Raw genomic sequence first — 16,511 nt, forward strand, 5'->3', positions numbered from 1 at the left:
TGGAGATGTGGCTCAAGTGGTAGCGCTCGCCTGGCATACGTGCGGCCTGGGTTTGATCCTCAGCACCACATACAAAGATGTTGTGACCGCCGAAAACTAAAAAATAATAAAAATTAAAATTCTCTCTCTCTCTCTCTCTCTCTCTCTCTCTCTCTCTCTCTCTCTCTCTCTCTCTTTGAAAAAAAAGCAAATAAAAATACATCTTCAAAGCAAAACCCCAGAATGATGAACAGTCCCATGTTACCTAAGAAATTCTCCCTAATTAGAATGGGTTTTTCACCCCCTTGTCACCGACAGCTATGTTGAACATTTTGCACCCTCATCCAGCCAGAAGGACGAAGAGCAGGCATTGTGCCTCTGTACCCCAACCTGGCTAATGAGATGCGATTGCACATGCTTCTTCTTTCTCTTCTAGCCAGATCCACAGGACTCTCACCAATGGAAATTGCCTTCAGCCTAATCTTCTCTCTCCTCATTATCTTTGAGTTCCACACACACTAATGTTCATGGTCTAGGAAGTGTGTGGTTTTGTTTTTTTTCTATTTGCACAATTTAACCTAGCAGTTGTAACATTTACAACTCCACTATGAAGGTCAACACCACTGTGAATAATAACATACCATCAGCTTAGCCAGACTGCTCATGTTTGATGCCTTTCTTTTTAATTCTCTTTCTTCCAACATAAGAACTCCTGAATTGAAATAATTTGGCCTACATTGCCCTTTGTGCTTGAATTATAAATCTGGCACCATGTGGTCTTCATATATAGTGAACTTCAATCTTGCTTGACATGCAAGCAGGTTGTAACCCAACCCAAGAATATAACATTGTAAGGAAGCAACTAGGCCTCAGCCAATCCCAAGCTGAAAGTTAGAAATTAGGCTCAAATAGGACCACCACCAAACTAACTGCACCAATTAGATAATCTCTGTATCTCATTTCCTGTTTTTCTCCGTGTCAAAGTAGCTCCCCCCTGGAAGGAGGGGCATTGTGGATCATCTTCAGTTTGGAGTTGAAGGATATGGAAAATGACAACCCACAAGACAATATGAACTTGAAGGAAGGACAGAGGAAGAAGACAAAACCTTGATCCTTCCCCAGTGAATCCCTGGGAAGGAAACATACTTCCATCCTAAAATGGCAGCCTAAGGGAAGAGAATAAACATTGATCCTTTCCCAGTAAATTCCCTCCCAATGACAGTAAAGCTACAGATTAATCCTGCCCCCGTGACAATATGAGGCCCCCAGAGGACAAGATAAGCACTGGGAGCTGATAACCAGACACCCCACGCCCCCATCCTTGCCCAGTAAAAACAATCTCAAATTTTCACAGCCTCTTTCCTGAATGCCCACTGACAAGCCATCTCTCAGTGTAACCTATAAAACCCCAAACCTCTTCTGTAACCAGGGGCCATTTTCTACCCAGAAAGTGAGCCCATCTGATGCCTGACGCCACTGCTGAATAAAAGACAGTGCTGAACGATAAGGTTCTGCTCCCACATCTCCAGCATTTTGTGCTTACAGGAGTGCTGTCTGGTTTTAGATTTTAAAAATATTTTTACTGTCTCATATAAACTTTGATAAAGTGGTCTCAGTTTTTTTTTCCTTCAACAGAATCTTCTTTATTCTGCCTTACTTATTCATTAGAGTACCTTAAACTTTAACTGCAAATAAATCTAACATTGAACATTTTCTACCAACTACTGGCTTTCTAACAGAAAAGCATTTGAACCTATAACTGGCGAGAATCATGAAATGAAAAGAGAAAAGCGTAGGAATCAGACATGTGAATTTACTTTCCCTTTATTTCAGAAACCATGTAAGCTATGATTGACCCATATAATATGATAATATACACTCAGAGGCATCTGGGAAGGAATAAATCTCTTTGATCTATTCAATTCCTTTCCCTAGCACACAAAATTTCCCCACATAAGTCAGTTTGTCTGCCAACGGCAGTTGAGGTTTGCTGTAAGCCATAATACAATGGACAGATTAGTTGCCCAATGGAAACCATCTGCCAATGGATGGTCTAGCCTTGTTTCAAGTGCCTGCCTGTCACTGGCACAGAATTATATTTTCAAAAGTTCTGGGAAATCTGAAGATGAAGCTACAAATTAAAATCATAGGTCTCAAAGAAGTGCAGAGTTTGGGTAAGTCCATCCCCATTCTATTCCACCCAAGTGTATATTCCATGGACAGCATATGTAGGTAATGGAAGCTACTCAACATTTGCATCTTTGTGAATCTGCCCTCTCATCCATTTACACATTGGAATGGCTTTACTCTGCTGCCTCTCTTTGAAACAGCATTTTGCATTTTAATGAGGCAGAACATTCATCACACATTTTCAAGTAATCACACCCTTCTTAACACTTGCTTTTTACAAGCCTGCATTCTTGAAATGATGAATGTGTTCCTAAAAAGCTATGCATTTATTTGGTTTTTAAACCTCAACTTGAATTTTATATTAGTGAAGACCACCATTTAAGGAAGCCCTATGTGAATTCTTGGTGATGTGTACAGATCCTCCCAACTGATCTTCTTTGTAGTATGGGGCTTTGTGGAAGGATTTTCTTAAACAGAATCATTTCAGGTTGTTAGTTACTTAGATATGTAGCTGCTTTAGAAAGACTGTGCACTTACAAGAATAAAACTCATACTTTCCATGTGAATTTTAATCAGGTCTTATGAAAATATATTAAATATTAAAATATTTATCATGTTTTATAAAGTTGTATATAACTATTCATTGTGTAAAATAATATATGTATTATAAGATAACATAAAAGTGGAAAATATATGTAAAAATATACATAAAATAGAACATATATAAAAACACACATAAAAGTATATATTAATCAATTAGAGTGGGAAAATTTTTTCATTTGATTTATTCTTTCCTAGATATTTTAAATTCAGATTTGAAAGTGATCCTAGAATCATTTATTTACTTATTTATTTATTGACACTTGGTGTCACTATGTTGCCCAGGCCAGCCTTGAACTTGTGATCAGCCTACCTCAGCCTCCTGAGTAGCTGGGATAATAGATGTACACCATTACATCTGGAAAAATCATTTGTTTTTATTTATACCTCTCTCTATTGTTTCTAAACTACTGTTATTTTATCTCTGAATACATTTCAAATATGAATATCACTTTTTTTCATCAAAAATTTCTGGCCTGGATGTAATAATGTTCCTTTTTAATATACACAAAGAAAAGATATAACGACAAAATAGCTATTATAAGTTCAGCAACACTTAAAAATCATAGGATTCTTATTAATTTTAAATTATGTGAGTGTTTTTTTTTAAATGAAAGATAAACACATACATAGTTTTAAAAATCTAATTGAATAGAGGAAATATCTGGTTCTGGTCACAGAGGTAATCATGTTTTACTATTTAGTTTTTGTGTTTCTGGTCATTGATATTTTCTAAAACTGACTGTGTACTTTTCATTTATTAATCTGGTAATTTGACTATTACTTTGCTATTATAATCGATGAGGATATGTTTCGTTTGTCCTTTCCCACCATCTCTCTTCCTGCTACCAGTAGGGTTTACCACTATTTTCATTTTCATCACTGAGGAGCCCCCTTCCAGGAGACTCCTGACAGGCAGCGCCTGCTACCTGTCACAGTGAGACGCTGCAGTTGATGGGTGATGGGAAATAATTAGGTCGTCCCTATGGATCCATGTGGGTGACTGAACTGCCTTCTGAAAAATGGACCTGAAATTGAATTGGAAAATAAATGCCAAATTTTATTACATCACAGGATTCTACTTAAACTGACGCTATCCAGTTTACATTGAATACTGCTGTCAGGTTAGGTCAAGTCTAAAACACTCAAAAAAGAAGCAGGTTTTAAGTAAATAGTGACTACTCCACCTCCAGATAAAATGATCATGAAGAATTATACACAAAACAGCACACCAAACTATATAATCACCACCATTATCAGGTGTATGGAAATATGCATGTTGCTACAAAGCACCCAGGAATACAGAAAAACACATTTACCTGGATGCATAGCCATGGTAATGAATAATTTTTTAAATGTTTTAATTTTAGTTGTAGTTGGGCACGATACCTTTATTTTGTTTATTTTTATGTGGTGCTGAAGATCAAACCCAGAGTCTTGCACATGCCAGGCGAGCGCTCACCGCTGAGCCACAACTCTAGCCCATGAATAATTTTTATTATAATGACCTGTAAGGAAGCACATTGGTAAGCACTTAAGATTATTACTTACCAAGTAATGATATTATATGATTTCACTCCCATGAGGAGCCTGGAGTGGTCAATTGCATAGAGACAGAAAGCAGAACAGTAGTTGCCAGGGTCGAAGGTATCATAGATCTGGGGCCTTCCAAGAAACTGAGGCAGTGTGAAAACCCTCCCCCACTCAAACCTCAATTCCTGTGATCAAGTCAGAAAGATTTCTGATGTGTTGCTCAGAGTAACAGGAATGAGTTCATTGAAGGGATAGGAAATGGGAAAGGGCACACTCTAAAGTGAGAGGGTGGGTCTTTGCCCAGAGCAGAGGACCAACATGCCTCTCCTGCACTCCAGTTTTATTGGGGATCCCAGAGAAGTTTCCAGAGAGTCCTGCGCAGGTCCACCTCTTGGCTTTTGACTGACAGCAAACTGACATCACACCTTTAAGTCCCCCCTGTCCTACTTACGGTGGGTCATGTTGGCTCATGAGGACCAGTGCTAATTGGATGCTTAACCACACGTTCTTACAGATTTTATGGTGAGGAGGGACTCTCTGATCTCCCTAAGCTTCAGGATCTGACCACCAAAGTCTCCTGGGTTCTTCCCATTGGTATTATTTGGGGTCTACATTTCTCCTACAAATAACATAGTTTGCTGAGGAATGTGACATGACCTGTCCACTTAGGCCAGGCAGGGCTGCAGGTAAATTGCTTCTTGGAAGAGAAAGCAGGCGAGGGTCATCACAGTGGGCTCATTTTATAGCATGATTCTCTTAACCTCGTGCTCCTACCATCCTCATCTGTCTGTCCCCGCACAGAGGGAGGGAGAGTGAGGAGTTGTTTAATGGGTAGAATTTCAGTCTGGGAATATGAAAAGAGTTTTGTGGCTTGATGGTAAGGATGGTTGTTAACAGCAATGCGGATAAACATAGTACCTCCAAAGTGTGCACTTAAAAACAATGAAAATGGTGAATTTTATGCTCTGTGTATTTTACAATAATTTTTTAAAATAAATAGCTTTTTAAAGTAATGAACATTCAGACTCCCTTGGTTTCTGTCTCCAATGTCAGGAAAATCTTGACCAATACCATCCAACAACCAACCTGAAGGAACAGCCACTGAGAAATAGACCCAGGATGTTCTTCACAAGGATTGTCATTGATTCTGCTGAAACCATGATTTGCTATGAAATGAAGTATTTCCACAAACTATTGGCTTTACCCTTTTAAAAATATATGTGATGGGTATCATTTTAAGGAGATACACAACTTTTGTAAAAGACTATGTGTATCATAAAGAGAATATGCATGTGTACCATAAAGGGTAATGAGGTTTCCATGGGTCAAGGGACTAGATATCTGAGACTTCCCTCAAGAAAACTTAGAAGATAAAACTGTGTCACCAGTGTGTACCAGCTTAAATAGTCAGACCAACCAACATTAATGAATCTAAACCAAAGCAAAAGAGAGATACTTTAAGGTATCTGTACAGGTAGCATGAACTGTTTTCCAGATGCTGCAGCCAATGGGATTTGGGTAAAAGGACATTATTGTTTGTCATCAACAGGAAGGAGATCCTTAGGCAGAGGAAACCATGACACAGCTTCCAGTGGAATTTATAAAACAAAATGACATAGGTACTGAGACTGGCACTGCACACTTTGGACTCTACCTAGGTGTTTCTAACATAATGCCAAAATACACATGAGAACATGCATCAGGAGGCTGACTGCACTGCTCAGACTGCACTGCTCTAAGGGTAAATTTGTGAGGTATGTGTGGGATAGGAGCACCAATAATTCAAGGAGATACTACACCATTTTAAAAAGAGCTATTTCCTTTAATGAACTTTAGGAAACAGTTTAGGTTACAACACTCAGAAAGCAGTAGGCCACCAAAATTCTACATAGCCCACCAAACTGGTACTAGCCCATTGATAATTACCTATCTGAAGTCAAGAAACCAGAGAACCACCACTATATGTCTAAGTATTTAGGTTATTTATCTTTCCATCACTGTGACAAAATACCTGAGAAAGATAAACTTAAAGAGGGAAAGGGTTTGAGGCTCACATTTTTAGAGGTTTCAGTTCACAATCACCATGGTTTGTAGTGAGGCTCATGTCATAGCAGCCAGGAAGCAGAGAGAAAGGCAGGGGCCAAAGTTCCAATATTCCCTTCCAGAGCATGATCCCAGTGATCTAACTTCCCCTCACTAGGCCCCATCTTCTAAAGGTTCCATGACCTCTCTACAGACTACGAAGCCTGTCGTGCCTGGTCTTTGGGGAACACTTAAAATTCAAAACATTGAAATATTTAAAAGGTATAAATCAGGTTAATGAAGGGTTAAATAAAGTATTTTCTTTCCTGTAATCTTGTCAAATAGAGCTTTGTAACAGAGGAATGGAAAAATATGTATGGAGCTAGGATTTTTATATTACTACAAGCCTAAAAGGCACTAAGTTTTTTATTATAGAGATATTTACATAATTTGTGTTCCACAATAATCCGAGAGACTAAAAATAAAATGTATTCAAATTGTGCAAAATTTTAAAATATTATTAAATATAAAGCAAATGAAAAATATATTAATGTTTATAAAAGTTTACTGTTATTGTAAAATTACCTATTACTATATAAAGTTAAACTTAATATCAAAATTTTAAATAAAAATTATTTACAACTGGAAGTCATTTTTAAGTCATTTTAATTTAATTGGATATTAAATGTTTATTATAAAAGAATGTAAATATATGCCATAAATTTTTTTGGATTTGACATCTGTTTTTATTTTTTTAATTTTTTAAAATTCTGTTTAATTTTTTAATTCTAATTTGTTATCTATGACAGCAGAATGCATTACAACTCATATTACATCATCACCACCATCTAGTGGTTAATATCATGTATAAATTACACAAATTATATATAATTGGCCTCTGCTTCAAAAATATTCAAAACTTCAATAAAAAATATTTAAAATCCAAAGTTGTGTCTGTAGTGAACTTATACAGACTCTCTTTGTTGTTATTATTCCTAAATAATATAACAACTATTTATATAGCATGTACATTGCATTGGTATTATGAGTCATTTGGAGATGATTTAGTGTCAATTGGACAATGCACATATGTTCTAAGCAATTACTATTTCATAAATGGGGCTTGAGCACCCTTGGATTTTGGTATGGGATGGGAGGGGAGTCCTAGAACCAATTCCCCAACCCCTAAGCAGATACAAATAAATAATGGCATATAAATAATAATTATTATATATTTATGTATAAATAATATGATATATAAGATAGAAATACCTATATATCAATTAATATTGCTGTTAGGTCAGTTCCCCACTCACTGGATCTGAGAGCACATGATTTATGGAGGACAGGCTCTCGGGAAAAATGCCTGTGAGGAACCAGGGAAGAAGGGAAAGATATGAAAATTCATGTCGTCTCAGACCAAGTCTAGCCTTGGCCACCTCTGTGGGAGGTCTACAGCTTCAGTGAGCAATGGCATCACCCAGGTGATACCTCCAAGTGCAGGTGTCTGGGAACTGTCTTGGAGCAGTACCCCCTGAAACAGAAAAGGGAGTGCCAGGATGGAAGGGGTGGATCCTGGCAGGGCTTCCAATGCCACCACAGTCCTCTCACCCATGTGCATTGCTGCAAATTCATAAGGACGTTCAAAACCACCAAAGAGAAGCCAGAACATGGAGGGGCAGAGCTATTGGGGAATGGTGTCTTGTTACACAAAACCAATTGCCACAGGAGAAGCTTTGATAAATTAATTGATTTGCCTTTCATTACAGTGTTTTCCCCACTCAACTTCTCCCCAGACTTAGGAGCAATGTCCATCTCCACAGTTAGTGGTACAACCCATAAATCTTCATGGTATTGGGATATAAAATATGGATTCCCTGAGTCTTGAACAATGCGTACTCTGAGAGCACATGTTTCACATGTTGAGGCTTATAGTTCTGCAGTGCCTCAGCCGGGAACTGATCCTGAGTCAGAGGAGCCCATGTATTCTTTAATGAATTTATTTGTGTGTGAGTGTGTGATATGCAAGGATCCCTCTCACCCAAGTTCAGGACAGTACTGCCTAAACCATGGCTGCCCAGGAGAAAGATAATGCCAACCTCATTGTTCCCTTTTCTTTCTTCCTTTTTTTTTTTTTTTTGTCTATGTTGGATTGAGCATGCTACACAAGAGCTCTACCACTGAGCCACATCCAGAGCCTTCATTTTAAATTTTCTAACAGCTGCATTTAAAAAAAAAAGAAGCAAATTAATATTAACAATTTATAATCCATATTAAACATTAGTATTAATAATAATAATTTTAATGAACTTATTTTAAGCCAATGTATCCAAAAGACCATTATTTTAACATCTAATTAATATAAAATTATTAATGAGATACTTTATATTCTTTTTTTTGTCAAACTGAGACTTGGAAATTGGGTGGGACAATTTACAGCACATCTCAGTGCAGACTGGCCACATTTTGAGTGCTTTGTGATCACATGTGGCTGGTGGACACCATATTGGACAGCACAGGCTGACACCTACTTTTCTCACCCATTTTCCTAGGACGGAGGAACTCAAACATCTTTCAGCAGATAATAATGGTTACCACTTATTAAGCATTTACTTTAACAGGGACCATAATAAACATTTTATACTAATTCTTTCCACTAACTCATCCCCAGCTACTATTACTTTACATATTTTAGAGTAAGGAAATAGATAAGAAAATGGGCTGGGTGTGGTTGCACATGCCTGTAATTCCAGCAGCTCAGAAAGCTGAGGTAGGAGGATATCTAGTTCTAAGTCACCCTCAACAACTTGGCAGGCACTTAGCAACTCAGTGAGACCCTGTCTCTAAGTAAAATACAAAAAAGAACTGTAGGTGAGGCTCAGTGATTAAGCACTCCTAGGTTCAATCCCTGGTACCAAAAATAATTATAATAATAAAAAAGAAAGTGGAGGGTACCTGATCAAGGAAGAATGAGATGTCACACCCAGGTGCCTTCCCTCCAAAGCCATGGTGACTCGTCTTTAGGAGATCCTCAGAGTTCTCTGCTGTACTCATTACTCAGATGCATCTCATAAGAAGGGAGTCAGGAGGCAAGATGTTAATTTTAATGTCTTTGCCTTCTTCTTGACTCATTTTCATGAAATCTATTTGGAATTTTCTACAGTTGGCTTAATCCAAAAAATACAAATGCCATTCACCTCTCCTGCTCCCAAATGCAGAAGCAAGTGAAATTCTAGGTCAGAACCATTTTGTTCTTAGGGAAGATGGCCAAGCAGGTTGAGAAATTACCTCCTGCTCTGATGCATGAAGAAAGAACTTGCCACAGGGAACAGTTTGTTGTTGATCTTGCCCTGACCAGACAGTTGGGATGTGCAGATGAATTTTAATCGGGTCTGTGAATTGTGCCAATATTTTAAAAAATTGGACCGATATTTCATGTTAGATCTTTGCCCAGGTAGTATCACTCATCATGGAGTCTTCTGACAGAATGTGCAAATTGACAAGGTACACAAGAGAGAAAGATTTCAGCCTCTTCACCTCAAAACTAGAGGATGTGGCTGGGGCAGGCAGGTCAAACATCTGTTAATAACACCCAACAAATATGGTAGGGTCCTTCTTATTCTTGTTTTTGTTTTCTAGGTAAAGAATGTGTCTGTGTTTTAAGGATTTTTTTAAAGCTGTGATTAAAAATAAATAGTTATATTTTTTAAAAGAAACCCTTTTCTCTTAAAAGTACACACTGAAATGGTGACAAATAAAAGTATGTGGTGTGCAGGTTTGTTTTAGAATACCCTATCAAAGGTGGGAGGGGGCATCAGCATATGAAATAAAATTAATATTTGATAATGGTTGAAGCTGGTATATAGGGTTTATTATACTCTTTATTTTTACGTGCTTAAAATTTTCCATGATTAAAACGTGTTTTAATGTAGCTATAAAGAATATGTCATCAAAAACAGCCCTACCTTGATACTCTGTTAATACGTGATACTCAAAAAAAAAAAAAAAAAGTCAACACCACATTTACTCCCTTCTTGTATGTGCTCATCATCTACTAAGAGCAGGATTTCTTGCCTCAGTTCTATTAATCTTTGAAACCAGATCATTCTTTGCTTTAGGCCTATCCTGTGCCCTGCAAGATGTTTAATGACCTCCCTGGCCTCTGTCCACTGCATGCCAGGAGCACACATGTGCCAGTTCCCCATCCATTTGTGAAAACTATAAACATCTCCAGACATTTCCCAAGGACTCTAGAGGTGGAGGGAACCCCAAACCACCCAAATGTGAGCTATCAAATCAGATGGAACTCCTTGAGAGGTGTTTTCAATGTTATGTTCCAGTGATGAAAACAAGAACTGGTACATAGGATATGCTTAATAATTAGGTTGGAGATCTTACCAGGAGCTGTAAATAAAGTCAAGTGTAAGGACCATGAGCTTATAAAGAAAGTGAAGCCAAGAGATGATAGTTCAGTTTGGTGGCTAGGGAATATTAAAAAATCTGTTTAACCATTTTAGTTTGTTATTATAAACAGAATTTATTAATTGAATTTATAACCTATAGTTTTATATATGAAAAGTTGATAATTTCATTTTATATAAAATCACAATATGTTATATAAATTACATATACTATTGTATTTGGCTTGATTATCATCACTATTAATACTCTCAATTATTCAGACTTGAATGAAGTCCAGCCTGCCTAAATGATGATATATTGCAATGTCGTATACTTATCCAGTGATCTCAACTTTCTTAGTTGATTCATAATAAATGAATAGCTGCCATAATAAATGACCTTAAACTGGGTCTCCCGTAAACATTAGAAGTTTATTTCTCACAAGAAGTCCAAGATCCAGAGGCTGGCAGACTCTATCTGGTGAGGTTCAGCTTCTGGTTCATAGAGAGCCATCTTTTCACTGTCTTTACATTGTAGAAGGGGCCAGGGAGCTCTGGTCATGAGCTGCTGTCCTGTCCAAATCACCTCCCAAAGGCTTTGCCTCCCAACACCATCATATTGGGGGTTATACTCTCAGCCCATGAATCGGGAGAACACAAACATCCTGCAGCTTCAGCTAACACAGAACAGAGAACAGGAGGCTAAGGAACCAGAATTAGCAATACAAAGATCGTGGGCTTTTTTCTTCCAGGAATGTCTACTATACCCTCACTCAGAACCAAGTTACTCTTACTTTACATACAAATTTAACAAGTTTAGTTAACTATTTACTTCTTATTAGAAAAATCAGAGAAAGAGAGAGAAAAATATAAACACCAGGAAAAAAAGTACACAAAAGCAGTAAGAATACATAGCATTCAAACAACAAGAAACAAGAAAAAAGCAATATGAAGTACTCAACAAAAATAATAACAGCAACAATAAAAATCTAGAGTGCTGTGTAGTTACTGAACACATCTTCATATCTTGACTATTATAGCACATCCTAATCAGTGGTCATTACTTCTTCTATATAATGGAATGTAAGGCATAAAATAAATATCCATGGAATAAATGTCAATGACAACGATAACTCCAAGTCAATTAAAAATGTAATTGTTTTCAGTATATTATGACCAAAAGGGCATGAAAGCAAGCAAAGCAACTTTGAAATATTTACACACACCACACACACGTTTTAAAGAAGAGTTTTGATCTCAGAATGACAATAGACTTAATTTATATAGAATCTCCCTATTCCTAGAGTTACCATGAAAATGAATCATTAATGAGGTTTATTTCAGAAGTGCAGTGGTATTTAACACTTGAAGATCAATCAATATAATCCAAAATATTGGAAGAATAAAAGATGAAAAAACATAATATCTCAATACTGTCAAAAAATTACATGAAATTTGAGACCCAGTCATAAAAAGTCAAAACACAAAACTAGGAATAGACAAAGCATTTTTACAAAAAAGTCTAGAATAATATCATGATTATTGACAAAATGTTGAATGCTTTTCCTGTCAATTAGGGGAAAAGAAAAGGGTATCCATTATCACATTTCTACTCAACATTGTACTAGAAAACCTACCAGTATAATAAGGCAAGTAAAAGAAATTAAAGACAGGAAAGAAAAAGTAAAGTTCTCATTATTCATAGGTGAAGTGTGAAAGAAAGGTGAAAACTGTCAGAATCAAAATGGAGTTCATGAATTGTTTTATGTGCCTGCATGACTATGGCATAATGAATTCCAGTTATTTTTAATTATAACGCACCAATGATTGGTTTTTAAAAATGGAGTTGCTTGTGTCAACCCTACCAAGAAAAGGCAAATGAAGCTCAGAGGTTCTGAAGAAAGATTTTTACCCATGATTGTCTAGGATTAAGTATCACAAAACTCTGCCAGAACTACAAGCACAGAAGCCACCACCACCTTACACAAAAAACACTTCTATAAGGACATGGCCAGCACCTGCCTGTTTTGATCTCATACTGACACCCCTCTTATTATTAACCATGTGATCAAGCATTACTGTTTCAAATAGATGATGCAGTCATCCTCATTATTGTCCTTAACAACGTCCCCTTGGTTTTACCTTTTTGAATCTGTCCATGTTTGCTATGGCACGAGTATTCCCGCTGCAATACTCTGCTGTTCCCATTGCAATGCTATTCCCAAATAAATATCATTATTCTTTGAACAATCACTCCCTGATTATTTTTCATTTAGGTTAACATATTGCATGTGCAGAAAACCCTAAAGAATCTATAAACAAATAGGAGTGAATGTAGTAGGTCACTGAATTCAAGGTCGATACACAAAAAAAAATCAATTATATTTTGGTATACTCACAAGAACCAATTTAAATATAAAACTTTAAGCAAATGCGGATTCATACAAATGTTCATAGCAGCTCTATTTGTAATATTCCCAAACTGGAAATAATCCAAATTCCATCCAAAGCTTAAGCAAATTGTGATACATTCATACAATACTAAGCAATTAAAGAATGAATTGGTGACATCAGATTAATCTCACAATAGTTACGCTGAACAAGAAGTCAGACCAAAAAAATGAATTCATAAAAATTCTAGAAACTTGTCTACTAATCTATAGTGATAGAAAGCAGGTCTGTGATTGGTGGAGGATGGGAAGGGCAGGGCAGGCAGAGAGGGACCAGAAAAGAGAAATGGTAATGGGGCAGGAGAAAATTTTTGAGAAAAGGGATGTGTTCATTATCTTAGTTGTAATACTCATGTCCAACTTATCATATTGTGCACTTAAATAGGTACAGCATGGGTCATGTCAATAAAGCTCTTTAATTTTCTTAAAATAAAGAAAAATTAATGGGTTATGAGGAAAAAATACCATTTTCAATAGCATCAAAATCCCCTATCGAGTATCTAGGAATAATCCAACAAAAGATGTCCAAGACCATGGAAAGTTGCAAAATACTGTAGCAAGAAATTAAGGGTCTTCAAAGAGCTAAATAAATGGAGGGATGTCCCATGCTCAGGACCTGGGAAATTAACTTGTGGCAAAATTTTACTTCTTTTCCTTTTTTTTTCTAGAGGGTCAATGAAATCCCAAATAAGGCATTCTAGGCAATGTTTTTAAATTGACAAACTGAATCCAAAATTTATATGAAAATGTATAGAACCATCTAAAACAATCTTGAAAAAGAACAGAGTTGGAGGACTTCCAATATTTAATATCAAGGTCTTCTGTAAAACTACAGTAGTAATTAAGATCATGATAATTGTGCAAAGATAGATTAATAGACTAGTGAACAAACTAGAATGTTCAGAATAGACACACACATGTTAAATCATCCAATTTAAAATAAGGGAGAAATATGGGCTTTTCAATAAAGATGCTAGATCAACTGCATGTCTGTATTTAAAAAAAAACTTGACCTCTACCTACATAAAACAGTAATTTCAGAGAGATCATTGACCTGCAAGATAAGACAATAAAGTTCTAGAAAAAATGCAGAAGAATATCTTTAGACAAAGATATATATGCAAATATTTTACAAACAGGACACAAAAACAGTAGTCATAATAGCAAAGAACAATAAACTGGTTTTCATTAGAATTAAGAATTTTTTGGTGAGGGGTATAGCTCAATGGTAGAACACTTGCCTATTATGAGGTCTTAGATTTCATCCCCAGCACTGTTTTTTTAAAAAAATACCTTTCTGTTTAACATTGAAAGCAAAAAGGCAAATTATAGACTGATAGGAGATATTTGGAACACATATAGTTGGCAAAGGATTCATTCCAAGTATTCGAAGAATTCCTACCAAAAAAAAATTTGACCCAATTTTAAGTTATTGTTGTTTTACTACATAGGAAAAAGATTTGATCAGGCAGTTGGCAAATGAGAATATCCAAATAGCCAATAAATATTAAAAAGATGTTGAACATCATCAGTTACCAGTACAGCACTAGTTAAAATTTAGATGTCACTATACTTCCATAGAATACCTGAGATTTAAAGACCTCCACCACCAAGTGATGGAGAAGAAGTGAATCAACCTAAACTTGCCTAGATGGTTGGTGGGAAGTGGCTGGTTCCTTTGGAAAACTGTTTGGCCTTCTATAAAAATTGAATGGACATACACCCTACAGTTTTCACTCGCAGCTATATACCTGACAGAAATTGGGTATATAGATAAATCACAAATAGATACATACAAGAATGTTTATAGAGGCTTTATTTGTGATACCCTGACATTAGAAAATCCAAACATCTATCTATATAAATAATGGGATATTCAATAATGGAATTTCTACCCTGTAAAGAGAAAGAACAAATTTCCACGGAATACAGCCACATGGATGACACTTACAGACATAATCATAAACAAAAAAATCAGACCTGACAAAGCACATGCTGACTGAATCATTTAATATGAAGATCAAGGACAGGCAACACTGATCCTAGTGACAGAAAAAGAACAGGAGCACAGCTTCGCAGGGGTGGGACTTGACAGGGAAGAAGCATGAGGGAACCCACCAGGCACTGACAGCTGCCTATGTCTTCATGTGGGTTGTTGTTGAATGAACGTGTACATGTGTAAGACTCACCAACACGTACACTTCAGATATGTACACCGTGTGTCCGTGAGTTATGTGGGTAAAGTCACAACAGTGGGTCAAACGATGTTAATTGACTTTATTTTGAATTCCAGAATCAGGCAGCACTTCATTCCATAAAACAGAATGGGTCCTACAGAATGGAGAAGAGGAGATTGGTTTTTTATAAATTAAAAAAAGGTTGAAGAAAGCAGAAACAAAAGAACAAAAAATGGATTGGTCATTTCAAAGTTGTTCTCTGTAAAAGGCAGGGACAGGGAGACACAATAGGAAACAAACGGATTGGTTAACATCAGGTTTCTTTTTTTTTTTTTTTAAAGAGAGAGAGAGAGAGAATTTTAATATTTATTTTTCAGTTTTCGGCAGACACAACATCTTTGTTTGTATGTGGTGCTGAGGATCGAACCTGGGCGGCACACATGCCAGGCGAGCGCGCTACCACTTGAGCCACATGCCCAGCCCCAACATCAGGTTTCTTTAGATAAATTTTTTGTGTAGGGCATCAAGACAGGGAACTTCGTTATTATGTCCATTGAAACTTGCAAAATTTGAGAATTTTGTTTGAGAATTTGGGCTGTCCTCAAAGGTTCAATAAACAGCTTGGTTTCAATTTGGTGGTGTGGAACTTTAGCATGAGTGACTCCATTTTTATTTTTAGCCTGGTCTGTTGTGGCTCAGTACAGGAGCTTAGTCCAAGACAATGGCCTCCTGTAATTTTTGTCGAGCAGTTTTATATGTCATTTTTTGTGACTTAAAGAAAGAAGAAGAAGAGGTAGAATTGCTGAAGCAACATATTTCTCTGATAGTTACTAAACAAACTTTTTGATCTGGTGTCAGAGTGATATTGAGCTACAAACAAGAAACCTTCTCGGGAAGATGGATTCGGCGTTCTGTGGAGGGCATTCCTAATTAATGTCTCTGTGTGTGAGAACATACTGTTAATCAGGCTCAGCATCAAAGATGGAACAAAGAAGGTGCATGAGTTTGGGTTTTCCTTAGCCCACAATGGGTGATTTTTTCTTTTTCCTTTTTCTTTTGTTTACTTCTGTGATCAGCTCAGAATTACTTTTGATTGGAAATATAAGAAACCCCAATTCAAACTGGCTTTCACAGCCAATAAATCTATGGACTTCCTAAAAGGGGAACCAAAAAAATCCCACCTCTTGACTGGTTGACTCAGCTGCTCTGTCTCTACCCTA

Source organism: Urocitellus parryii, chromosome 2 (assembly GCF_045843805.1).
Source record: "Urocitellus parryii isolate mUroPar1 chromosome 2, mUroPar1.hap1, whole genome shotgun sequence".
NCBI lineage: Eukaryota > Metazoa > Chordata > Mammalia > Rodentia > Sciuridae > Urocitellus > Urocitellus parryii.